The sequence below is a fragment of the Pongo abelii genome, chromosome 11 (assembly GCF_028885655.2).
Source record: "Pongo abelii isolate AG06213 chromosome 11, NHGRI_mPonAbe1-v2.0_pri, whole genome shotgun sequence".
NCBI classification, from domain to species: Eukaryota; Metazoa; Chordata; class Mammalia; order Primates; family Hominidae; genus Pongo; species Pongo abelii.
The window spans coordinates 101378249-101405170 of NC_071996.2; the positions used below are offsets into that span (position 1 = coordinate 101378249).

General features: G+C 36.3%; 1 long non-coding RNA gene across 1 annotated transcript in view; it reads right to left on the bottom strand.

Annotated features, from left to right (window-relative positions):
- Positions 1-19840, bottom strand: part of LOC100938188 (uncharacterized) — a 75974-nt gene extending 56134 nt beyond the window's left edge. Inside the window, exons 1-2 of the long non-coding RNA XR_151751.3 lie at positions 19626-19840; positions 19219-19360 (exon numbers count right to left, since the gene is read on the bottom strand). This is a non-coding gene — a long non-coding RNA (uncharacterized LOC100938188). The remainder of the gene's footprint in view (positions 1-19218; positions 19361-19625) is intronic.
- Between the last annotated feature and the right edge of the window lie 7082 nt (positions 19841-26922).

Below are 26922 nucleotides of genomic sequence, written 5' to 3' on the forward strand. Positions count from 1 at the left end.
AGAAAATGGCACTTGCTGCATTGGAATGAAAGATAATCTGCAGAAGGTAAATGGACAGGAGAGATTTTCATCATTTTTAATGTATTTGCAATGACCATGATTTATATTAAAGTTTCTTTTCTCTGAGGCTCAGTTTTCTCTGCTGAAAATGAGCTTGTTGGACAATTGAACTCTAAGGTGCCTTCTCTGGTTTTATTCTACATCACTTCATGAGTTCTTATCAGCTACAAAGAACACTTTCCACTTTTCCATGTATGTTTCAGAGAAGATCCCAAATAATGTTTGATCATCTCTAGTCATATCTCAGAGCTGTCAGTTGATAACTGACTCCACTACCTCAGTACCCATTTTCCAAGATGTTAAGAGGAGTTTGGTGGTGCTGGAGAGAGACAGAGACTAAGAAACTTGGAGACCAAGGGGACCCCTCATTAGCAGTGGAAGCGAATATCGACATATGTCAGCAGAATTCTTTCTCACACAGAAATTCTTCTGTGAATATCCAACAAAGAAATCCATGTTAATGGAATCTTGTCATATTTAATATTTTAAGCCAGCAACCTAACATTTCCTACTGAGAATTGATGGATTGGCTAAAACAGAGTATTTTAGCCCCATTTGAATGATTAGCTTAAGTCTCTGCCCAGAAAAAGTGAGGTAATCAAAATCTTATCCATTGAAGCAGCCTGTTTTTTGAGCTTTAACAGCAGCCTCAGAAATTGGACATTTTATTTCATCTGCACAAGCAATGTTACAAAAGATGGTGATACAGTGACAGACCTTGTGAACGTGCAGCCTGGAGCTTGGAGGAAGGGGCACTCGGTGCGTTTATCACAATCAAGTAAGGGATGTGGTTAAATGGACCCAGAATCACACAACTTGGGCTCAAGGTCTGGGCCCAATCTTCAAGAGTATCTCTAAGCCAAAGTTTCCCAACATGGTGATAATTCGTAGCATGTGCTATGAGGTAACACATGGTATCACATACTGTCCTGAAGAGTGAGATGATGTCGTGGAAGTGCCTTGTAAACTGTAAATCACAGATGTTAAGTGGTTCTGTGGCTGGCTTCTTTGTGAGAGGGTTTAGGTGAAGTCACTTTTACACAACAATAGCAGCATTGCCAAAATAAAATCTGCATAAAAGCAAAATAAGTATCATAGAGATCTATGGGCATAAATAACAAAACAACATGCATCAGAGTGTAGTGGAATTTAAGTGCTGGAGAGGTTATATGGGATCAAAGAGGAAAGTTAGCAATAAAGTCCGCCAAGGTACATTTCTGTATCTACTAACTTATCTTAACGTTTTAAAGGATTGGAACTGTGAGGAATGAACTAATTGATGGAATTTTGGAAAATAGAAATGTAGAAAACACAATTACGCTGGAAAGTGTTGAACATTTTAAATACCTGAAATTCTAAATGCTTAACTACATACTTATAATACAAATTGCCATGAATGTTACTTTTGATTATGGTAGAAATTACCTTAGAACATTTTAGTGTCTTCCTTGTACCTTGAATAACTATCTTAAGCACTCAAATAGAAGTCAGGTAATATATTAGCTCATCTCATTGGTGGACTTTACTGGTCACGTATCTTAGATAATATTAAGCAAAGAACCGAAGTGACTTATAGCAGAGTATCTTGGCGCTATTGACGTTTCGGACCATGTAACTTTTTGTGGTGGGTGTATCCTGTGCATTGTAGGATGTTTAGCAGCATCCCTGGTCTCTACTCACTAGATACCAATTGTACCTCTTAGTTGTGACAACCAAAAATATTCCTAGATATTGACAAATGTCCTCTGGAGGGAAAAAAATCATCCTCATTTGAGAGTTACTCCTCTACAGTGACAAACTTCAGCTTTCATGACTCAGAATTCCAAAATTTCTAACTTATTAGAATTAGTCAGAGATATTATATTATAAAGACTAAATGCTTATACATTTAAATGCTTTGCATTGCTAACATTTTGCATTTAACTCTTACTAACTGTCTTTTTTTTCTTTGGTTTTGTTATGAAGGTTCACTATTCTCTCTAGGGTTAGACAAGGTACTTCCGAGGGACTAGGTTGTATGTCTTTTTGTCTTCTAGCTCTGCAGTCTTTTACATTTTCATCTACCTTCTGTGTTTTATTATATGTTCTCAGGTGACTCCCAAAGTAGATAGAAATAGTGAGTGCTAGTGAGATAGCTGCTCACTAGCACTTTGAAATGATTATGTCCCGCCCAACTACAACCACATCTGCATCTGCATCTACCTCTGACCTCCTCTGTTTTTTCTCCCTCTATTGATTGATTGATTGATTGATTGTTGTTGCTAGCTCACTGTCTTCTATATACCCAGATACCTCTTAGGGTCAACTTTATTTCCTTATAAGTCTACAGCCTCTCCCCTAATTATTCATTTCAACCAACACTCTCTCTAAGAAACGCCCCTCCCCACTTCAGATTTTTCTGGGACAACTATTGTTATCTTCCACCTGCCCTTCCTGCCTCTGGTCTTTCTATATAAGGTACATTTTATTCTGTTACATTAATATCCTTGAAGCATTCCCATCCCAACAAATTCTTTAGCCTTCTAGTGACTAACTCTAACTTATTTCTTCAATCCTATATCTTACCACTGGAACTAAAAATAATTTCTGTGTATCCTGCACTTCTTTAGGACTTCATCTCTTAATTTCTTCAAATACTGTCATTTGATCTAAAACTTTTTTTTGTGTGTTTTTGATCATTTAGACTAACATTTGAAAAAGAAACACATATCCCCTTTAATGTTCAATGTATATATGGGAACCTGAGAATCTAGAACTTAAGTACTCTAAAGTTACTTTAAAGATTATTTTAGAGAACTACAATATGTAGATGGTTATAAAATACTTTACATGGAATTCATGCATCCCTGATGTTGATACTGTTTATTTTGCTTCTTGGAATTTAACATACAGCAGCCTTCTTTACCTCCTCATCTTATGGTGGGGCATGAATATGTAAATGTAGTTTCCATATTTAAAAAAATTGTGCGTAAGTCTTAATCTGCATTCCACTTCAGTGGGTCTTAAAAATACTTGCTTAAGAGAGGCTGACTCTACAAAGGTCAAATATGGTGGTAACATAGAGAATGAGAGAGAGACATGATTATTTAGGGGCACTTATTGCCACAGGCACTGGTCCATTTATTGGAGTACACTGAGCACATATTGAACTTGTTGTTTTCCATCAAGAATGCTGAGCAATTCCATGGGAGAAGGTCTTGGCTTGAGCTCAGGTTGATAGTAAATGTAGGCCATTACTAGTTGATGTCTGTTTGATGGTCTGTATGAAATGAGTTGGTGGTCTCAGTCCAGTTATTAGAAGACAGGTGTCTATATCTCAAAACGTCATGACAATTGGCACTAATTGGCATCTTTGTTGGGAATCTCAGCAGAGAAGCAGAGGAATAAATGGGGGGAAAGGAGAAGCTGTTGTTACCTAAGATAAAGAAGTCTTTGGGGATATAAGCCAGAAAATAATTACCTACTGCTCAAAGAACAGTATTTTCAGAAGATCTAGACATTTCCAACATTGAAAGGACTTTTTTCAGTTATTTGTCCATCATCTCTCTCTTATCTTCCTTTCCATTCCCACATCCTCTTGCATTTTAGAACTGGACATTTGGTCCCACTTTCTCATTTCTTATCTCAGGGAACGTGTTCTGGGATGGAAAAGCATCTGCTTGGGTATCTACCATGTTCTTCCATCAATTCAACCTCAGACTTCATGTTCCTGATTTCTCCCAGGACTTATGATACCTCAGTTTTCGTGCACATACAAGAGCTGAGCATGTTGGTTCAGTTGCTACCTGTTAATGAATTTTTCTTCTGTGCTGTACTTTACTTGGTGATACTGGGATACATGTCTCTTACATTCTGCTGTCTCTCTCACTGTTCTGAGCTTTCTGAGATAGGACCCTTGCTTGATTCATTTTAGCATTCCTGCAGTGCACTCATTAGGTACTCAGTAAATGAATGAGAGAAACAATGAATAAATGAATGAATGCATTTTTAGCCTTTGGAGACACATACTCGTATCTAAGAGTGAAATGAAAAGTAAATATGAAAGAGACAGAGTCTAAGAGACAGAGTGGCAGGAATTCATCATTCTATTCTACTTGGTGCCTTTGACATTCTCCCACTCTCATTTTGAATGGTTGCTTAGTGTTCTAATCTATGCAAGCCATCTTATACAATTGCTTTGTAATCGGCATAATTCAGCTTTCTAGCTGAGGAGCCTGCTCCGATGTGTGTCTATAAGGAGGATTCCGTGTTCTCTGTTAGAGTTTATAATTTCACCACTGCTATATCCAGTGTTTTTCATTGCATGTGAAATAATAATTTAATGAATGTGATTTTGATTATTTTAACCAATAAAATTATTTAACACAAAGGGAAGAATTTCTTAAACACGAGAAACTATGACTACATTTTGGCACTGCAAATAAATATATTAGAACTGTTTTGCTCATGTCTATTAGAACTGGGTAAATGTTTCTGAGTATTTTGTTATTCTTGAAATATAATTTATTATTAAAATGTGAAACAGTACTATTTTTAAAACCATAAACCCAAAATAGCTGTCAAAATGTGTCAAAAAGAGAGCTTTAATTCTCATTTTGATTATTTAATTGAATAGATCTACCAACATTTAATATAGGACTATTAAATATAGCAAATGGTGAATATAAATTAGTATATATTGATAAAATATGTGATAAAACACATAGACAATAAAATTTTTAAATTATAAAATTATTTGTTATGATTTTTGACTAGGAAAATGGTTTCCCTTTTTCTATATCTATATGTGAACTTTAACTAGAATATTTCTCTATTTTTTTGAGAAAAAATGTGTCACATGAACATTGATTAGAAACAACTTTACAAATGTGACAATTTTAATGTCAAGATATGTTTGCTAAGTTCAACATTACTTGTTTGTTTTGAACATTAGACTGCCAAATAAGCAGCAAATTTTTACAAATCCTTTAAGTATTAGAACCAAATGACCCTTGTATTAGTTGTCAAGAGTGTGCTGTGTATTACTGGGAATCACCATTGCAGAGTATTTATAAAAGGAAGGGCAAAACCAGATACTCAGGTTTGTGACATAGGATCATGCACGTTGGAAATCAAGAGAAATCAATTCAGATATTGCAATCTTTAATAGCAGAACAAGAAACACAGAGCTACCATTGCACTTATTCATTCTTTAATTTCTTAGGTAATTTAAAATATCTTGAATTTTTCAAGTATGAACTAAATGATACATGTTAGGTAGGATTATTACCAAGATTACAGCTTAGGGCAGCATTCACGTGCAGATCAGTGCTCTTAGGTAATTCAGACCAGTTTCAAGCAGTCAGTTTCTGCTAAGCACTTACCAAAAATTATTTTCAGTAAAGCCAATGACATTTCAAACCCAACATAGAATTTCTATTAACAGTAAGCAATTTGTGAGCTGATCAATGTGGATTCACTATCTAAGGCATGTCAGTATGTTATGCTTTCATGCCTCTTGATATCATCACTGGAAAACTCTTTGGATTTATTTCCTTGGTGCTCATTGCAACAGTCTCTAGAAAGCATAGCTTACAGAATGGTTTTAAATTTCATCCTTTAATTCAGTTTATGGGCCCTCACCTTCAGAGTTTTTACGTTCCCTTAAGACATATTTGGGCTCGCCTTTCTTTTTGACAGAGTTGCAATTAGTCCTGGGGAGCAGTTGCTTCCAATTAACAAGGAGGAGAAAATCACAACTGAAGTTTTATAACAAATCATTAGGCATTCTGATATCAGACCAGTGTATTATGAGTTTTTGTAATAAAAATCTGTTACATATTGTTAAAAACAATTCTGCCCATTCTTATTTATTTATGATCATTATATTTTAGTACTTACTGGCATTTCCTGAGAAGATAAATATTTTGGTGTTTTTGAGCTTCCCAGAGGGATAGAATTTCTACCATGCACATACACACCATTTTGCTATAGCTCATTTTATGTCACACAAACAATAAAATGCAAAATACTCATTCTAACACTGTGGCTTGCACTGAATGGTCACAGCATTAATTTATTTTAAGCTAACACATTTTTAATAAAGGAAATCAAAGTCTTTTTTTTTTACAAAAGCAAAGAAGATAACTATTTTAATGAAACAACAATCTTATTCATCTCACAATCATGTCATAGTTTTGAATAGTGGTGGTCTCTGCCTCTGTTAGATTTTTTTTTAAATAAATGTATTATGATTACAAAAGTTTTGGTTCCTAACATCTAAAACTAAAATATTTAATTTTTGTGTGTGATTCCCTTTCTATATGACAAATAGTTCATTGTAGATACCGGTAAGTATATCTAAGTAGTAAGAATGTGCTAAAACTTACCTTTGGTAATCATAGACTCTTTGAAGAGGAGAAAAATGAAAACTGCTATTTAGTAGCTTTTGATGAGATGCTGCAGTATATAGGGAGATAGCCTGTAGGTTCTTTTTGTATAGTTTAAAACATAACCCCCACCCCCCCCCCACACAGATGTAGACAATATACATTTTTTGTGTAGCTCACATTGATATTAATGGAACTTACGTGAGCATATCCAGGTCTAAAAGGTGGGCCCTAAGGGCTTTAAAAGATTCTGCTAAAGCTGAGAAGGGAAGCTAATATTTCCTTGATTTTAGAAGTCAGGTCGACTTTTACAGTGCAAAAAGCCAGCATTATGTAATGAAAATATCTCAGTAAATTTCATCAATAGGTATGTATTTTTCATGTTCAGACTTCAGGTAAAAACTGAAGAAACTTTAGTTGAAGAAGATGGGTGAATACTGTAATTTTTGTAGAACATCACTAACTAGGTTAAATAATTCCTTTGCTATTTGGGAACCAGATAAACAAGTTTGTGTAGAGCCCTTTATTAAGTGTGTGTGTATATCTCCCTTCATCTGTGTGTTTGTGTGTTCTGGGGAAGGGGGTGAAAAACAGAGTAGCAGGAGTTTTAAATGAGCAGTTTGTGCAATATGCCTATATGATGAAAAGATTTATGTAGAATATTACACTGTTGTTTTTCAGATATATTTTCCGTCCAGATGCAGCAAAAAAGTTTTCTTGATGTCTAATCAAGCAATGCAGTTTCTTCAGATTTGAAGAACTCAGAAAGTTAGTTTTTTTATTCTTCTTCATTTAAGTATTATTTTTTAATTGCAGCGTATTAAACATAAAATCTGGTACAATCTTTAAAAATAAATAGGACCTAACTATAAATGGGCCCTGTTGTGTTTTTATCTTTGACAAGCAAGTAATTGCTTCTCAAATTTATCAGTTTGTTTATGCAAAAACCATTTACCAAGCCTAGCTCAAAAGCATCAATTTCATCATTATCATCTTATTAATTTAGCCAAGCTATAACACAGCTGATTATTCCTGAGTAATATCCTCTGCAGCACATCATGTGTGGCAAAACCATCTGTACAGTACCTATTTAATAAATAAACCCTCGGCTAAATGTCTCTGTTTATTGAGAACTAATGTTTATAGAAAATATAATGGAACTCAATAAATAACTCAGCTTCATCAACCTGCATATGAATCAGTGCAAAGAACGCTGACATCATCACCTTTCAAGTACCAGAGAAAGCAAAATTACCCAAAAGAGCTATAGAGTCAATATTAAGGCATTAAAACTGCAATGAAGGCATATTAATGCTTAAAACTTCATTGTTGGCAGTGGAATTGGCACAATGGACATATTTTATAATTCTAGGAATACTTAGGTTTTATGGCTGCTTCTTTGTTGACTGCCTTGCACTTAATGTAGTTTCCACTTTAAATAAAAAAACCCCTCAAGATCTTTAAAAAAAAAAAACCGAGAAAATTGCTGATTCTAAGCATTCATTTTTAAAATAATGCAAACTGCTGATTCCAATTGTTCAGATTTAAGAAAAAAAAAGCCAACTTCTTTAACTCCATGCTTCCTGAATTCATATTAGTAGTAACTAGATATTTTGTGGCAAAGGCTTTTAAAAAAGTCACAAGTATTTTTTTAAAGAGATTATTCTGAGTGACATCATTAGTACTGAGAATGTGAGAAGGATTTAGTCATTTTGCAAAGAAAAGCCAACTTAGGTTTTGAAACATTAGTAATATTCATGCCCAGTATATAAAAGTGCACAATTATTTAACATATTCACATTGATTCTCATCACCGCACTATTTTAAAAATTTGCATTAATAACTTGAATTTTTAAGCTAGTATGAATCCAATGAAGCAAAGTGGATAATTTTGAAATAGATAATGAAAATGGAGCCATTGGTTACAACCTGTTTCAAAAGTCTATCTGTCCTTATTTTACTTTCCAGAAATAAAAGTTCATTGACAGAGAATAAACATTGTCCTTATTCAAATCCAAGGAATGGACCTTACTGATTTTTGAAAGCAACTCTATTTTTGTGCATCAGTATGGCCCACTTCCACCTGGAAGCTTACTTGGCATGTAGCTTAAACTCTTCCCTTTTTCCAGTGCCCACAGGACTTCAGATTTTTACTGAGGCCCTACCCTGTTATAATTTAAAACCTAGAGAATTAGCAGACGCTGACCTGTTGCTAGGGTCATGTGGGCTCACTTTCCAGGCCTGGTTGCTACTTCCACTCATGCAGCTCTGAAACCCACCTGGCTCACTCTTCTAGGTGAAGATGGATATGTTCACACTTTGAAGACATTTTTCTAAGGCCACAAGATCTTTGTAAAGTTACAATTAGGGAAAAGAGTTGTGGATATACCTTTCAAATGTCAGTCTAGAGGCAGGATGTTGTTTTGTTTTTGTTTTTGCTGCTTTTCAAAACATTTATTACAATGTCTCATGAGAGAAGGGGGCAAAGTGTGATAACCCAAGAGGGGTTACGTCCTGTAATCTGTAGATATCAGCTTTTTTTTTGCCTAGATGCTGGATTCATTATGCTAGATGTACAGTTGTGTGTGTGTGTTTTTTTTAAGTGTTTCAATTTATGTAGTGGGCTCTGTGGTTTGTACAGAGACTACCCATTCTCCAACCCTAGGAAGGGTTGAGTGGTAATCCTAACAGAATCTTCATACCTCCTAAATGAGGCAAATGCCTCAAACAAAATGAATACCACATCAAAAGAGCAGAAAGATAGTGAAATGCTGCCAGTAATTGCCTTTTGGGGCAACTCAGCTTAAACAACTTAAAGCTTGCAAACGCTGCACCCACACTACCCAGAAGAATACTTTCGTCCGAGGGTTTAAATTGCAAGCTAGGAAGCCAACAACTCTAAAACCCCTGCCTGGGAGCCAGAGCACACAGTGTGCCTTTGACATATGTCTATAAGGAAACCTGTGTCTGGCACGTCAGCAGTTTTGAATAGCTCGTGTTTGGTGACCAAAGTCAACACCCCACATATTTTGTCACAATGAGACCCAGATCAGCAAAAAGGCTGCTGGATTGACTAACTGGGTACATCTACTTAAGATGACCTGTGGTTTAAAAGAGCAGAAAGAAAAGAATGCAGCCAACGTTCTGCATGCAAGTGGCCTATGCCCAGAGGACTCCTGAGATTAAGCAAAGGAAAATTTTATCTATTTGTTCTGAGTCTAATTCAGTGTCTAGCCTCTCATTGTGTAATCCATAAAGTCATTTTCATCCCATTTTAAGAAATCAATTTTAGATATTTCTGATGAGAGGTGATGTCAGACCTTACCATTTTGAAGCAAGAAATCAAAATACCAATTCTAGTCATCCACCCTGAGATGGGTAACAGGGGGCAGGTGCATCTCTGCTGTATGTGGAAGATAGAGAGTATGTCTCCCATAAAATGTGAGTGATTTGGATATATCTGAATGCATTGGCCTAACATAGCTCTTAAATCCACCTTGGTCTAGTCCTAAGGACTCGTTAAAGGAGTAGTAATTTAGCTTATATCTGTTAAGAGTCAATGCTAGGGGCCACTGAATGTGACAGACCACAATTCATAGTTGTAATGCCAAAGCCGAAGATGCAAAGATGGGCCTTTCCTATAGGCTGGCCATAGTCTTGGAGAAATCTAGGAACTGGTAAATCTGATGTATATCTGTGGAAAATTCCTGGCTTGAGAAAGGAGAAAAACTATGAAGTAGGTGGCACATTTTTGACTTTCTTGCATTCTATGGTGGTAGCAACTCTATAAAGAATAGAAAAACATATAGTTTCAAAGGCAACATTGCAATAAATACCAATAAGAAGATGGTAATATAATTGGATGATTTAAGGCACAGTAAAATATATTCATCTGTTCATTCATCTAATCATGCAACAATATTTATCAGGTGCCTACATTGTGCTAGGCATTGGGATACTATAGTGAACATAAAGAGATACTGTCCTAGTTTCACAGATGGCACGATCTGGTGAGGAATTGAAAGGTTATAGAAATAAATGCAAAATTCAACTGTGAGAAAGATTATGAGGAACAGATGCAAGATGGAGGTGTTGAGAACATTTCCAGCAAAGAAAATAGCCCCTTAAAACAACCATGGTGGTAAAGGAGTCCCGTGGTGTACTCAGAGAACTTAAAGAATAGTGTGAATGAACAGCAAGAGAAATCTGGTGCAAGGTGAACCTGGAAAAGGTGGCAGGGTTTGATGTTAAGAATTTTGGTCTTTACAGCAATGTTAAAGTTAATCCATATTATCCACGGCCTTACTGTTCTCTGGAGAACTTATTACTGAGTCCCATGGCAGTAAATATTTGCCATCAGCTGATACTAAAATATTATTCACTTCTTCAACTGATATTTTATTGAGCACCTACACCATGCAAGGAACGAGCATTGTTAATATAGTGGTGATGCACATATGCATGGCCCATGCTGTCACGAAATTTTCATTCTAAGATAATTTTTAATTTTTAAGCGACAGGGTCTCACTCTGTTGCCCAGGCTGGAGTGCAGTGATGGGATCATAACTCACTGCTCCCTCAAACCCTTGTGTTCAAGTGGCCCTCCTGCTGGAGCCTCTCAAGTAGCTAGGACTATAGGCATGTGCCACCACACCCCACTAATTTTTTAAATTTTTTTGGTAGAGATGGGGTCTCACTATGTCGCCCAGGCTGGGTTTGAACTCCTGGCTTTAAGTGATCCTCCCACCTTGGCTTCCCAAAGTGCTGGGATTACAGGCATGTGCTACTGTGCCCTGCCCGAAAAGATAAACTTTGAATACAGGTATAACAAGTGTTATAAAAGAGAGAGTGCAGGGTTTATGACAGGGGAGTCATTTTGATGGTGTGAGTTGGGGATGCCACCCTACAGGAGTGATTTAAGCTGACGTGTGAAAGATGTATTCTGGCTAGACTGTCCACTATCAACAGTGAGAAAGTGGTAGGAGGTAAAGAGAAAGAATGAAGGGCTTAAAGCCTTAGTGACTGTTTATAGCTAAATAGTGGAAACCAATATGATTTTGTTAAACGCTGGATGTGGCAGTTGCGTTTTTGACATTTTTCCCATGAACCTGCAAGAATACATGAGTTTTGAGGAGTGAGGATGTCTTTGTGAAATTTCTCATCACAACACACACAGTTTAACCTGGGTTAGGTCCCTCAAACACACTGCCAGCCAACGGCCACTCTTGCCTTTCAGCAGGGCTCTGTGGTAGGTATGAATGCTAAGACCTGAGACCATGATCTTTTTTGACAAGCCATTTTTTGTCCTGGGATCCCAATTAAATCCATGTGCATTCTGTCTCTGGGGTCAGGAGGATTAAAGTTGGGGAAGGAATGAGGCAGATAATTATGACTACCTCTCATTTACTCCTTGTTTCTCTTTTGGGGATACTCATATGGAAATACATAAGCTATTTTTTCTTCCATTATCCTCCTGAGGAAAGAAGGAAAAGGAATGGGTTGGAAATCTTGGGCTGAAGCAGAGAGAATTGTGGGCTGTGCTGAGATGGTGCTCTCTGGCTTATAGACTTCCAAAGTCTTCTAGTTCTCATCACTGTTCTGACAAGGAGTAAGTAGCTCTGAAGCTCTCCATAATATCTGTTCCTCCTGGGTTGCAGCTCTTTTGTATCAGAGCTCAGACTAAAAACAATAGCTGTAGGAGGAGGTATTGGAATAGATGAAAATCGATCAAATACTGCAGAATCCTGAGCACTCTGCATCTGCATGGCTCAGACACTACTGCACACAGTGTAGGGGTTTGTCTTGTGTTCCATATCATCCTTTGAAAGGGAATAACTCTGCACTTCACACATATACATGTTTATGGCCTAACATGTCCCACTGTCCTACGCCTTTGTCTTAACACATTACATCCATTGTTTCTGCTTTCTACTGGTTGAATGAAAATAGATGGTTACATCAATGCATATAGTAAATTGATGGTGGCCCAGGTAATCAAAAGTCTTGAAAAAATAATTTTAAGAAAAAGATGCATTTCATACAACCTTTTTTTTTTTGACTTTCAAGAACTCTTAGTTTAGTAAAAGCTACTCACTACTTTTAAGAGTTTTCCATTTCATTCAACTGTTCGCACTGCTGAACTGAGTGACATGGGTACCACTTTTCTTGTAGAAAGGAAAATATAAGGTTTACAAATATTTTCTGACATTTTTGATAAAATGTACAACATAGTTCAGTTGAAGAAGGCATTCCCTACTTAATGCATTTTAAGTCATTTGTGTTTACTTTTACCTCTTTCCTATAAATCTGTAGTCATTCTGGCAAGCTAAGTAATAGGCATCCTGGTGGTTGCTGCTCATTAAAAGGGAAACACAAGTTTGACTCGAGGGAGAGGGCTTAGGTGAGAAAAGCCATTCCTTATACAGTGATGGTCTTCACACAGTATGGTGATAAAAGCTCAATGGAACTACTCTGGGTCATTCCTTCATCATCATTTGGTGTCATTTTTGCTTCTTCATTTGCTGATAAAGCATATTTTCTAATGCCAAAGATTGATTACTCCTGCTATACCTGAATTACAAATACAAGGGCTGTATCAGATGCTGTTGTTTCAGCATCAGCATAAGCCAGAATAAGATAAGTATTTAAAGATATTGCAGTAATGATCATTCATAGAAAGAAAGTAGAACTTTGTTAGTGTCTCTGTGATTTAGAATTCAATGAAGAAAAGAGCTCCCAAGGTATAGAATTATCATTGCTTTTTAATAGCATCTGAATAATTTTCATTTCTTTTCTTTGTCCTTCAAGTGTGAGAAAATATCAAGAATATTCCTTCCTTGTGGGATAAATCTCACCTACTTTTTTTTTGTAATTTTTGCTTGCTTCTTTGGAATGGAACTGAGTCTAGATATTATAGTTACATTAATGTGGGCAGTTTGATTATTAAAAAAGTCATTTAGAGAATGGTCACCACCTAGTTGGTCAGAATATTCTCAGGGTGATATAGTAAGTGCTGGCCATAGTTAACTTAATTAGCTGACAAACCATGAATCCTCTTGGTCACCTAGTCATATAGACATGGTATTAAACTACAGACCACTAATGCATATATCTGAGAACTGTGTGAAAGCTTTTATTGACTAAAGGAAAGTTTACAGCACAGTCAAGAGGTCAACAGTGAAATTATATTACTTAATCTATGAAGTTATGTGTTTTTATAAATACTTTGGAAATATCTCTCTGGTTAGTGCTAAGGAGATCTCCAAGTTAATATTAAAAAATTCACCAAGTTAATGGTTTTCAACCATATTATACCCAACTATCCATCACAAAAACATATTTTATGATGCCCAATATAGTAATCTTAAATGAAATTAACAGATAATAGTTACCTACTTGTGCACATCATTGAAAGAGGATCTATGATGTTCTAACTGTAATATGTAGGAAATATAAAAGGGAAGTATATAAGGAGATACTATGTATGTAAGCTGTAAATGCTCTGACACCACTATTCTAGTAGATGGAAATACACACTATAAATCTAAATTGCCACTTAGGTACAGGATTATCTCTCCTGAGAATCATTCCAGGAGTCAAGGGGTTTCCAGTGGTCTAGAAATTTGTCTATTTTGTTCTTGCTCCATACCAGTTCTAAACATGGCATTTGGCATGGAGTAAGTGCTCAATAAACACGTTACCATGAATGTTGAATGAGCAAAAGAAACAAAACAAATCTTTTCTCCTGCAAGAATTTATTTTCTGGTTAGAATGTCAGGTCAGTTCAGTAACACACAAAGCGAGGGTTCCTTGGTGCCCATGCATCGCAAACTGGGTGCGTGGTGCATGCTGTGGGGAACTTGAGGATGCAGGCACCCACCCTGACCAGCTGTGAGCTGAGAAGGACTGCTGTGATCTCAGGTCATCCAAGCAGCAGGCCAGTTATGCATCTCAACTACACTCTGTTCAGTGCACTTCTGTGCCAGGTACAGGCCCAGGTGCAGGGGACAGATAGGTTAATAAGACCCTGTGCTCCTGAAACTGCCATTTGAAGATGTTTCCAACATCAGAATGTGTCCGAAGCCCTTCAGGGATGGTTAAATGAATATTCCCAGGCCCCACCTCAGAGATTCCAATCTGCATTTTAACAAGTTTCAGAAATAAATTGTGATGTAAGTGGTTCATGGACCTTACTTTAAGATAAACATCAAATGAGGTGGACAATAAACCTAAAATGTGTTCTTTATGAGAATTTTCAATATTCGGGAAATGAATGGCCACCATGGGTGAATGTTGAGAATTCTTTTGACAGGAAATTTCTTACATTCATTTTATAAATCAGGTGAATGCAAAAGATGAGAGTGCGTGTTTTTAAGACTTCATTTATAAGACTGATGCTGTTTGTAAGACATTATTGTTTTAATATTCATGTGATAGTAAAAATGGTCTTGATTATAAGTGGTGCACTTATATTTGTTTTCTTTTGTTAGTATTGCAGATGGAAAGGTAAGTGGAAATATATTGAGAAGTATAAGATGGTGTTATAAGACAGCTTTTAAGGTTTCTAATATCTTATAACACCATCTTATACTAAGATTATTTCTAGGATTTAAAAAAATCACCTTAAAATTCCTTTTTAAGAAACACCTTAGGATTAGCCAAAAGTGTTTATGGTTTATCTCCTTAGTTTAAGATTTCATTTTTATGTACCTTGTACCTTTTATGTACCTTGTCTGAAGTTTTTAACTGTAATCAAACTGTGTGTATTAAAAACATACACTCTCATCTTTTGCTTTCACCTGATTTATAAAATGAATGTAAGAAATTTCCTTTCAAAAGAATTCTCAGCATTCACCCATGGTGGCCATTCATTCCCCAAATATTGAAAATTCTCACAAAGAACACATTTTAGGTTTTTAAGTGTAATCAAGTTTTAAACTGTAACCAAAATAAGAGTATATCTTATGATACTTGCCCTTTTAGTAGTATATATCTGACAATATTTTAAATATAGGTAGCTATCTTAGTTACAGAGACACTAACATACCAAAGACTAATACAGGTTTTTTGACTGTATATATTTGAATGCATTTTTAAAATGTAATTGGGTGAAAGCAGAATGGAAGACTTTCCAAGTTTTATTATGTATATTTAATAGCTCAACATAAGGGAGTAAATGGACAGTTACTCTGGTAGAAAAAGACCTATAGCTGCAGATAATTCCATTACATCTCCCTCTAGGCAAGGGGACCCACCCCCACTGATGCCTCTACACACTCCCAGGCCTCATCCTCATGAAAACAAATCAACCAACCAACGAAAATAACCCTAATTTTGAATTACAGATCATTAGCATTACTTACAACCATATTCAAATTAATCACAAATTCACAAAAAAGCAATAAATTCATAGGTCAATTAATAGCTTTGTCTACATGATTCAAACAAGGGTTTTATTAATATTTCTGAACTGAATATTTTCTTTTTTAAAAATCTAGTTTCAATGCTATGAATACTTAGCTTTCTAAAAATCAAATAATTTACAGGGCCACGAAGATTATAGTTTTCTTCTTTTAAAATTAGTAATTATCTTAGCACATATAAAGTAAACAAAATGAGAAAACAAATGTTCAGTTTATTGTCTTAAGCTTGCAAATGATAAGAAGGCTGCCTTTTTACTCTTTGGAGTAGTTCTATAGGTTACTAAGATAACAGAGGACTAGGTGAATCTTTAGTGGGATACATATTTACAGAAAGTTTTCTAAAAAATGCTTTCTATGGAGGAAATCTTTTTGCTTCGATGTGCTATTTTGTGGGTATAAATTCAACTGGGTAGAGAGTATTCTGAACAAATCCTGATTTGTTCATTTGTTAAATTTGATTTCCTCATTTTTTTATTTTATATATGACCACTGAAAAACTACAAAACAAAAATTTGGTTTAATTTCCATTTAGACCTTTTTCAAGGAGACTCAGTAATACAAGTGAGCAAAGGTCACATTTTTGAAAGAAACTTCCTCTTTCTTATGTATTCTCAGAGTGTTGCCAACATTTATAAAGATGACCCAGCACATGTTATATTCAAATAGAAAAATGATTATAAACATCAACATGTGTAGATTTCCACAGACTTCCTGATATTCACAGGATGTGTAATACTCAAGCATCAACATGTGTAGGTTTCCATAGACTTCCTGATATTCACAGGATGTGTAATACTGAAGAATCAACATGTGTAGATTTCCATAGACTCCCTGATATTCACAGGATGTGTAATACTGAAGAAATGAGGTGCTGTTACACACACACAGGCACACACAAAGGACTCAAGCAGAGCAGAGTCATGAGCAGTGGACAGTTGAGTATGGGACTGACTCAAACGAAACTGATAAAATGAAAGTGTGTGAAGGCTATGCCTGGTGAGATCAGCCCATGGTTACACCAGATACAATAATAGGACACAGGCGAAGATCGCTTCTGCCTCATGTTGCACTGAGAGTCCAAGAAAGTTTGGCAAGTAGACCCTGAAGTCCTGTCCAGATAATCCAAAATCATCACCCATGGAGCTTAATTCTGAATTTCCGCCCCAGACGAAACTCCGATTAAATTCAATGAGTGTTTCTCATTTTAGAAAGTTGTGCATGTGCATGCCATATTCTTTTCTTAGATAAAAACATACCCACAGCTCCTTCCATACAAAATGAAACCAAACACATTTAGAACGCATGTAAGCCATTTCTCTATGGGAAAGGCCATTTGTGGTTAACACAGAAAGTATTTATGGTTTCACTGTTAATTGTGGTTTCTTTGTATTAGCCAAAAAAGGTAACATTTTTCATGTTAGAAACAGTATGAAAACAATAGCCTTTCTAAAAAATATCCGCATTTTCTGGGGCATGAGGAAGTAACTAAATTTATGATATCTTCTAAACACCAAAGGAGTATATGCAACATAAAATTTTGTTTTCAATTTGAATAAAAGTTTGTTCAAAATTATCTTAATTGTACTTTTGTATATTTCCAAAAGATAAGACTGTATAATCAACATTGTATATTTAAGGCATTTGATTTTTTATTCATATTTGTTATCTAGCAATAATAACATTTATTTCTGAATCAATGCTATTCTTGTAAATTAATTCCTTTCTTCTGAAAATTGTTAATTTTACAACGTGCATGTTTATAAACGTTGATTCATTTACCTAAATCAGTTGGCTGACTTGCCTAATTCCCTCTGTCTTCCTCTTTCTCTCTTCCTTCTTTCTTCTCCCCTCCTCTCCCCTCCCCTCCCCTCCCCTCCCCTTCCCCTTCCTTCCTTCCAAAATGCAATACTGCATTTTGGCAAGGATTCTATAATGAGAGTGAGTGCATTCAAGAGGTTAATTACATGTAAAACAGTCAGTTTCATTAATTCGAATGTACTGTACATTTTTGGGGCCTATATGTTAATATTTTTTAACAGACATTTCCACAAGTGCTACATTTTAACATCTGAATGCATCATGTATATATTATTAGAAGAGGGAAAGAAGAGACAATTGTGATTATTAGGTCAATAACCAGAACACTCAGAAAGATTAATATATCAAGCAGTTTTTAAGTACACTGGCTTTTATTACCTACAGGAAAGAATATATATTCTAATTTCATTATTATGCAATTTAAAAAATTTTAGAAGAAGCAATATATAAATATTTGATTATATCTTATTAAATTCCATAAGAAAAAGAAGCCATCAAAACATGACCCTAATTGCCTCTTTCTGAGTGTGAAAACCATTCTTTATGAAAATGCTTGGAAGTATAATTTATCAATTTAATCACATACATTTATGTATATCTCCTGAGTGTACGTGAAATTGAGTCTAAATGAACATTTTATGATGTTAAACGCATTTTTCCAAAGATCTACATTTATTCAAAGATCATGTAAAAGGCTGTTAATTTGGATAAATACTATTCTGTCCATTGCTAAGGATTTATAAAATTCTGAGTTTAACTTAAAGACATCAAACATATTGGTACATTTAAATTGCACCAGTATTCATTTTTAAAAATCTTTAATAAAAAATGTAAAAGTTTTGGTTTATATTTTGTCTCTTTTACAAATAGAAAATTAAACTGGAATATATTGTTATATATGAAATTTATTAACTATGATTAAGTTATATGCTATATAACTTTCTGCCTCTCAGATATTATTGTAATATATTTTATCTAGTGTGTAATATTGAATCTTAGTGTAGTAATATATTTTGACATTTATATATAGATTTATATATTTTTAAATGTATTCATAATCATAGGATATGTTTTTCATGTCTTTTTGTGATTTTTAGTTTGAAAAACATTAACATTTTAAGCGATAACATTCATAGAAGGCAAATACTTCTCTGTGGAGTCTTTACAAAAAGGAATAAAACCTCAAACTAGAATTCATTTAACTTCATTTTAATAGATATGTTACGTTTTATTTTTGTTGCCAACATCTGAAGTAAATAATTTCTGAATCCAGGTAGTTGTTTTTGCACAGCAGAATAAAATATCTTTTTTACTATTTTACTATTTTCATTTGTATTCAAATATTGATATGAAGTAACCAAAGAACAAAACAGACTTTACTAATACATTCTTTAGTTGCGGGCAATAGGTGGTGAGAGTCAAAAAGAAGAAAAGTCCAAACAAAGGTTTTTCATTTCTTGCTGTTTACAAATATGTAAAAACAAGAATTCATAGTGTCCATATATTTCCTAGCCTTTAGTGTCACATTTTGTTCAGCAAAGGTTTCTTACCTTTTTTCATTGATGCCTTATTGAGAATCCTGAAATACTGCTGCTCAGTTCTTTCCTCTTCATCTGCTTGCATTGTGCATATCAGTCTGTAGGGGGCACTCCTCAGCTACCACAAAGACTTGTGATAAGTCCTTTCTGTGGTCTGAAATGTATTTAATACTCATTATTTTATCAAGGCACTTAGTTTAAAGAGAATTCATAGTTTATCTTTAAAGCATATATAGCCATAATTGAGAAAAAAACCCTCAGGTATCAAGATGGGCATTTGGATTTCCGAGGATGTTAATAAAAATTTACAAAACTGCATTGTACTTTGGTAAATTAGTACTTTTTAGAGCTTCCTTCTTTCTATTCTTTTGTTGGAGCTCAGGGTGGATTTTATAATACCCAGACTTTTATTACTATACCTCGAGCCTTGTTGTCTCTTTTCCTTGAGGGCTCCCAGAGAGCAGAATGTAGAGAGATCATGATTTACATGCGGGAAGAGGAACCACAGAGTTTTTACATAGAATTACATGCCCTACACTGGAGCTTATAAACAGCTTATCCTTAACGGGAGTGAAATATTGAATTTAAGATTGTGTGTGGCCTTCTCTACTCCCTTTCCTCCTTTTCTCCTCCCATCTCCGACAGAATCTACTTGGGTGGCAATTCTAAGAACCCCTTCCATAATAATGACGTGGTCCTCTCACATGGCTGTATCTTCCAGGTTCACATCAGCTGTGGGTGCAGCTGCTTTGGCTTATTATAGATTTCCATAGTTACCTCTCAGAGAGACCAGCAGCATTAACTGGTCTAACACGTTGGGGGTTGACTTTCTTTCCACATTCAGCCTCTTACTTGCCTCTGTGCCAGTGCTTCTGCGTCCTGCTGTTAGCATGGTTGTACTCTCCTCACCCTCTTTGAGACCAGCCCCTCCTCTTGATCAGAGAGCCCCTCACTCCTCTGGAGCCTGACACTGGATGCCACTTCAGCAGTTGCTTCATCCTTTTCCTTATCATCAAACGTTCCCTTTCTCTGCTGTAATTTCTCCTATCTCTCTTCACCCCACTTCTCCTGCAGCCTCTCCATTTCTCAATCCATTTTATTTTTTTATTTTATTTTATTTTTTTCGAGACTGGCTTTCACTATGTTGCCTGGGTTGGTCTTGAACTCCTGGGCTCAAGGGATCCTCCCCACCTCAGTCTCCCGAGTAGCTGGGACTACAGGCATGCCCCACCGCACCTGGCCATTTTTCAGTCCATTTTAGAACAGAACCTCTCAAAGGGCTGTCTGCATCTGATGTCCTAGGCTTTCCACCCCTCCTTCTTTCCTTTCTGCTCCACTGATGCTCTGTTCCTAAAATCAAGGAACTCCATGATGCTAAACCTAATGGTCAGTCCTCAGCCCTCATCTTTTACTTTATTTTTTTTATTGCTGCTTCCTATATAATGACTCAGCCCTCATCTTGATTGACATAGAAGCAGCATTTTATTTTTCCCTATAGGGGATCACTCTCTCCTCTTTAAATGATTTCTTTCACATGGCTCTGGTTGTCCTCCTCCCTCAGCAGCAGCTCTTACTCCACTCCTTTGCTAGCTGTGTCTCATCTTCTTTTAAAAAGCTTAAAAAACATTTTTTTTTTTTTAAATGAAGATGGGGTCTTGCTGTATTGCCTAGGCTGGTCTGGAACTCCTGGACTCAAGCAATCCTCCCAGCTTGGCCTCCCAAGGTGTTGGGATTACAGGTGTGAGCCACCACACCCAGCCTGTAGCTCATCTTCTTGAACCCAGGGAAGCTCAGGTGTCTCTCTCTACACTTGCTTTCTAGGTTAATCTCATCTCTCAGGCTTTACATACTGTCTGTATTCTGAAAAATCCCAATTTTTTCTTTCTAGCCAGGACTACTTCCCTCAACTCCTGGCATGTGTATTTAACTTCTTTTTTACTGGACATTGCTGTTTGGATGTCCAACAGGCTTCTCAAACTGATCTCCATCCTAACCTCACAAAACAAGCCACTTCTTAACAGTCCTTCCTGTCTTAGAAAAGGGAATTTTCTCAGGATAAAACCTCAGTTTTAAGACAGTAGTCCAAGTCGCTGTCATCATTTCCTGTGTCCATTTCTCCTCACTCCAATACACCCTGACATCAAATCCATAGAGGTTAAATATCAGTTCATTTCAGTCCCTTTCTCAAAACCCACCAGTGGCTCTCTACAGAACAGAGTGACGGCCACAGTGCTGTTAATGACGCCCGGGCTCTACTGGATCTGACCTCTGAGATACCTCTTGGCTTCTTCCCTTACTCTGCTCCCTGGCTCACTTCACGCCAGCCACATGTCCCACTTTGCACTTGCTTGATAATCCAGGAAAATCCCTGCTCCAAGGGATTTGTTATTTTCTCTTCCTAGAGTGCTCTTTTCCCTGATACCTTCATGACTCACTTCCTCACTTGCATAATATCTTTCCCCAAAGTCATCTATGTACTGCGTAGGTGTCCCTGACCACTCTTAAAAATAGCAGCCCTTGGCTGGGTGCGGTGGCTCCCACCTGTAATCCCAGTACTTTGGGAGGCTGAGGCAGGTGGATTGCCTGAGGTCAGGAGTTCAAGACCAGCCTGGCTAACATGGTGAAACCCCGTCTCTACTAAAAATACAAAAAATAGCCGGGCATGGTGGTGCACGCCTGTAGTCCCAGCTACTCGGGAGGCTAAGGCAGGAGAATTGCTTGAACCCAGGAGGCAGAGGTGGCAGTGAGCCAAGATTGTGCCACTGCATTCCAGCTTGAGTGACAGAGCAAGACTCTGTGTATATATATATATATATATATATATATATATATATATATATATATAAAGCAACCATCCCTAGTGGACTCTGCATTTTATGCAACTTTCTGGCTTTATTTTTTTCCATGGCACTTATCACCATCCGACTTGCCATATCTCTCACCTGTGCATCATCTCTTGTCGCCATCCATGTGTACGCCCCAAAGGGCAGGGGTTTTGTCTCTTGTGTCTGCTTTTGCTTCCCCAGTGCCCAGAGAGATAACTGACATGCAGTAGGCTCTTCGTAATAGTTGCTGAATGAACAAACCCATTTTAGCATATCATCTGTGAAAGGATTTATGTCCAAATTTGGAACTCAGCCAGGATTTGAATTGTATTTTGTCTTTTCTGTTTTAAAGCTTGCTTTCTGGTTTAAATTAGTTCCTCAAAGTGGTGCTACTTTATCTTGTGTTTGCACCCTTTGTTTTCTTCAGTTGACTTTGAACACATTGGTCTTTTTGCCTTTAACCAATATTGGATGCAATAATTTTTATTTTAAAAATCTTTTATTTCAACATTCAGCCAGACAGTTGAAGATGTAGTAATTTTTGGAGGCCTCACCATCCCCTCCCCTTTTGGAGGCCATTTTTTTTAATGGGATTAGGAATTTTGGGAGTTTAGGAAGGTCAAACTTCATGAGGAATTTTTAGTAAGGATAACTTTGGGTGTTTTCAAGGACTTCTCCACTTTTGGTAAAATGATAAATCTCTCCTGACTTAAACAAACTTTCTTGAGGAAAAACTTTTTTGTTTTTAATAGAGAAAAATTCTGTAAAAGGCTACTTTTGGGGTATTTGGTAGAAGCAGTTGGTCACAGGCCAACTACATAATTTTCTTGCTCCTCTCTACCTTCTTCCAATACCCCAATAACCTCAAGGTTATTGTGACCATATGGGATCACCTTTAAATATTTCATCTATAAGAGGTAACATGTTTAATTCCATGCATCAAATTATATGAACAAATTAATTCTGTGCATCAAATTATATGAACATATTGTGCTACCCTATCTAAGTAAATGTAGAAAAAGCTGTGGAAAAAGAAATCAACATTTGTTTAGGTCAAGCATTGTGCTAGGCCTTTTTCATACATCAACTTTTTTTTTTTTTTTTTTGAGACAGGGTGTCACACTGTTGTCCAGGCTGGAGTGCAGTGGCGTTACCACTGCTCATGGCAGCCTCGACCTCCCTGGCTCAAGCAATCTTCCCCACCTCAGCCATCTGGATAGCTGGGACTACCAATGCACACTACCATGCCAGGCTAATTTTTTATATTTTTGGTAGAGATGAGGTCTTGCCATGTTGCCCAGGCTGGTCTTGAACTCCTGGGCTCTAGTGATTCTCTTGCCTCAGCCTCCCAAAGTGCTGGGATTACAGGCATGAGCCACCGTGCTTGGCCTTAATACAACCCATTGTACAGACAAAGAAATTCAAATTTGGAGAAATCGTATAAGCTTCCCAAGATCTTACATCCAGAAAATTAGAATACTGGGACTCAGAGATTTGTTGGTTTTTCAGACTTGTGTTTAAGAAGCTACTTAATTTGCTATAAACTCTGAAATGCTTTTTAGGCAGTTTTCAGAAAGCATTATGGGTGTATCCTAAATTTTCAGAAAGTATTGTTGGTGTATCCTAAATTTTTAAACTTTCTTACATAGCTGTGTGAGATAATGATGATTATTTATTGCACTAGGTCCTTTTCTAATCTTTTACAGACATTAGCTCTAATTTTTACAATAACCCCAAAACAATGGTGTTATCATCATTGCTATTTTACAGAGAAGAAAACTGAGGCTTATAGAAGTTAAGCAATTTTCCTTATGTTAAAGATGCTGATACCTGGGCTTCTACCTAGGATGATACATCAGATTTTTACATCTTTTACCCCCTCACCTTATTCAGACATCTATTCAAATATCATCATATCAGAAGGGCCCTCTCTAACCAAGCTGTCTAGATAGTTCTGACTCTAGTGGGTGTCCTCTTAGTCTGCTTAAGTTTTCTTTAAAACCCATTACCACCTAGACATTATATATTTATTTATTTGTTGTGTGCCTTTCCCAGCTAAAATATAAGCTATGTGAGAGTAGAAATGTTGTCTATTTTTATTCTCTGCTCTATCTGCAATGCTAGGATACACAATAGTAGACACAATAAATACCTGTCAAATAAATGTGAACAAGCATGGCACTGAAAATGTAGGTGGTAAAATCAGATTAATGTTGGTGAGTTGAAAACAGGAGATAAAGGATTCTTTGAACAAAAGAGAGTACAATAGAGAGGACTAGAACAGAATAGAACAGTCAGATAAGAAAGACTGAAGAAATGTTAGAATTTAGGTCCACTTGAAAACAAACCTTGTGAACATTGAAAGGAAAGTCATCCTTTTACATCAGGCAATGGAATTTGTAGAAGAAAGTAATGTGTATTTTTGCATCGTAGAAGACTAATAAAACTCTCAGTATCTGTTTAGAAAAGTCAGATTTCAAAGTAAAGGAGTATTCAGAGCCTGGACTGATACTTTGACTGGGGAATAAAGAAAAAAAAGACTATTTTGGGGGCTACTTACAGGAAGAAGTTTTTGTTGTAGAGTTAATCTGAAGACATGTAAGCTACTAAAGAGTTGACGATATTTCTAATATTTTATACTTAAAGAAAATGGGACATTTTACTTAGTTTTTAGGCAGTTGCAGAAAATGAGTATTTCTTGAAAAATAACAGTTAGGAGGTTTGCCATTGACATATTGTTTTGGGAATTTTAGTGAACTACTTTTTTCATAAGTTTTCCTTGTATCTGTGGGGTGGGGGATAGATTTGAATTAAACACAACATGATAGCACAAAGCAGCCTTTGACTTTCAAAAGCTGGTGCCATGTTTTTTCACTCTCGCCATTCTGGGCTTTTCTATGTTCTTTTCTTCTTTTTTTTTTTTTTCATTTTATTTTATTTTATTTTATTGTTTTTAATCTTATTTGTTTTTCCTTTTTGTTCTGTCTTCAAAGCAATAATAATAAAAAATAATTATTATAATAAAAATGATAATAACTGTTAACATTTGAGTACTTTGTGCCAGGCACTATTCAAAGCACTTCACATTACTCAATGAATTTAATTATCTCGTCAGCTCTAAGAGGTAGGCACAATTATCATACTCATTTTACGGAGGAAATTATGACACAGAGACAGCAAGTCACTTGCTAAAGTTCACACAGCTAGTGAGTGACCCAGCCAGAATGACGAACCCTGGCAGATGGTTGCCAAGGTCCATACTCTTAACCACTAAGCTACCGGTTTTTTTCCTGATAACATTATATTTACATTGAGCGTTTAACCTTTGTGAAATGCTGTTACATACACCAATTTTCTATTTTCTTCCCCTGCCATGGCTTGCCACTGACATTACTCAGCTCCTGCGCAGCAACTAGACGACACTTGGCATGAAGGCGCTTCCCTGCCTTGGCTCTCTAGGCACGAGTCATCAAGAAGTCTTTGAATGATTAAGTTATCATTATTACTTGATCATTTAGCAGAGAAAAATCAATCAGAGCCCTTGGCAGAGGCAGCTTTTAGGAGAAATGTTTTAATTTTGTTGATAGGACCTAAGCTGATAGAAAGATATATGCATGAACGGAAAGTATTAAAACCCAGGTCTTTTATGGTAGGGAGAGGTGCAACAGGGGCTCCATGTGCCCTTTTTTTAGGAGCTGAAAAATCCTGAATGTACTGGATTGTGGAAGAGTGGAAGAAATGTTGCATTTGAAAATTAATAAAAGAGAAGAAAATAAAGTTCTTAAAAAATGTCAGGGAATATATTTCAGATAATAGTGGAAAGTTTGGTAATTTAAATGAATAAATATTAAGAGGCAAATATATAATTAATCACAGCTAATCATCCATCCATCCATCCATCCATCCATCCATCCATCTACCAAGTCACATTCTATACACTTGGCAACTGGAGATAAAAAGGAAAACAATAAACTGATCAGGAATGGCATTGCAGGCATCCTATGAATCATTTACTTTAACAGAATTAAAAAGACATTTCTTTTATTGGAAATACAATTTTCAATATTGTTACAATTTAATATACATGGACACTATCCCACATACATTATCATTGTCCAGTTTTCTCGTCTAATTTCAAACATGGGGCTCTTTCTGTTCCTCATGTTCAATATTAAGAGCATGCACCAGCTGTGAGAAGTGACATGCACAAATTCGGGTCACGTTTGAGCGGGAGAATGATGACCCAACTTTTACAGGTACATACTTATGACCAATGATAATGTAATCTTTGCTCCCTGGAAGTCGTATATACGGTTTGGTCTATATTGGGAACTTGTCCATAGACAGGTAGATTTCTTTTCCCATAAGCCCTCCATAGTTGTGGAGAACCATTTAAGAACACGTAAAGACAACTGTGAAATTAACATATTGTGAAAGGCACTTGAAAATAGTGAAACTAAAATCAAAGTTACCTCTGCCTGGTGCCAAGAGCAACTTATCAACAGAACTTTGTATGTCTTATGGATCCAGCATGTGGTATTAAGTGAATATTTGTTGAAAGTTTGGCTATAAAAATGAAGAGATCTTTTCCTGTGCAAGAACAAGCATTCATGCATTCTGTCTTTTAGACTGGAAGCATTTTCCTATTCTCAGCTTTACCTCTCTTCCTCTGTCATACCATTTTCTTTTGCACATGTACACCATTCTTTGCCTGCTCCATAACAGATGTGTTTCTCAGCTCGTTCTTCGAGAGCTAGGCCATGTTTCTGAAATTGAGCTTTAGTTTATCCTTACAGAGTTGTTTCTTCTTGTCTTGACTGTAGTTTTATTCCAGGACAGCATGACATGGCAGGTATTTGGGAGTGTCCACGAGGTCTGTAGCTTTCTGTAT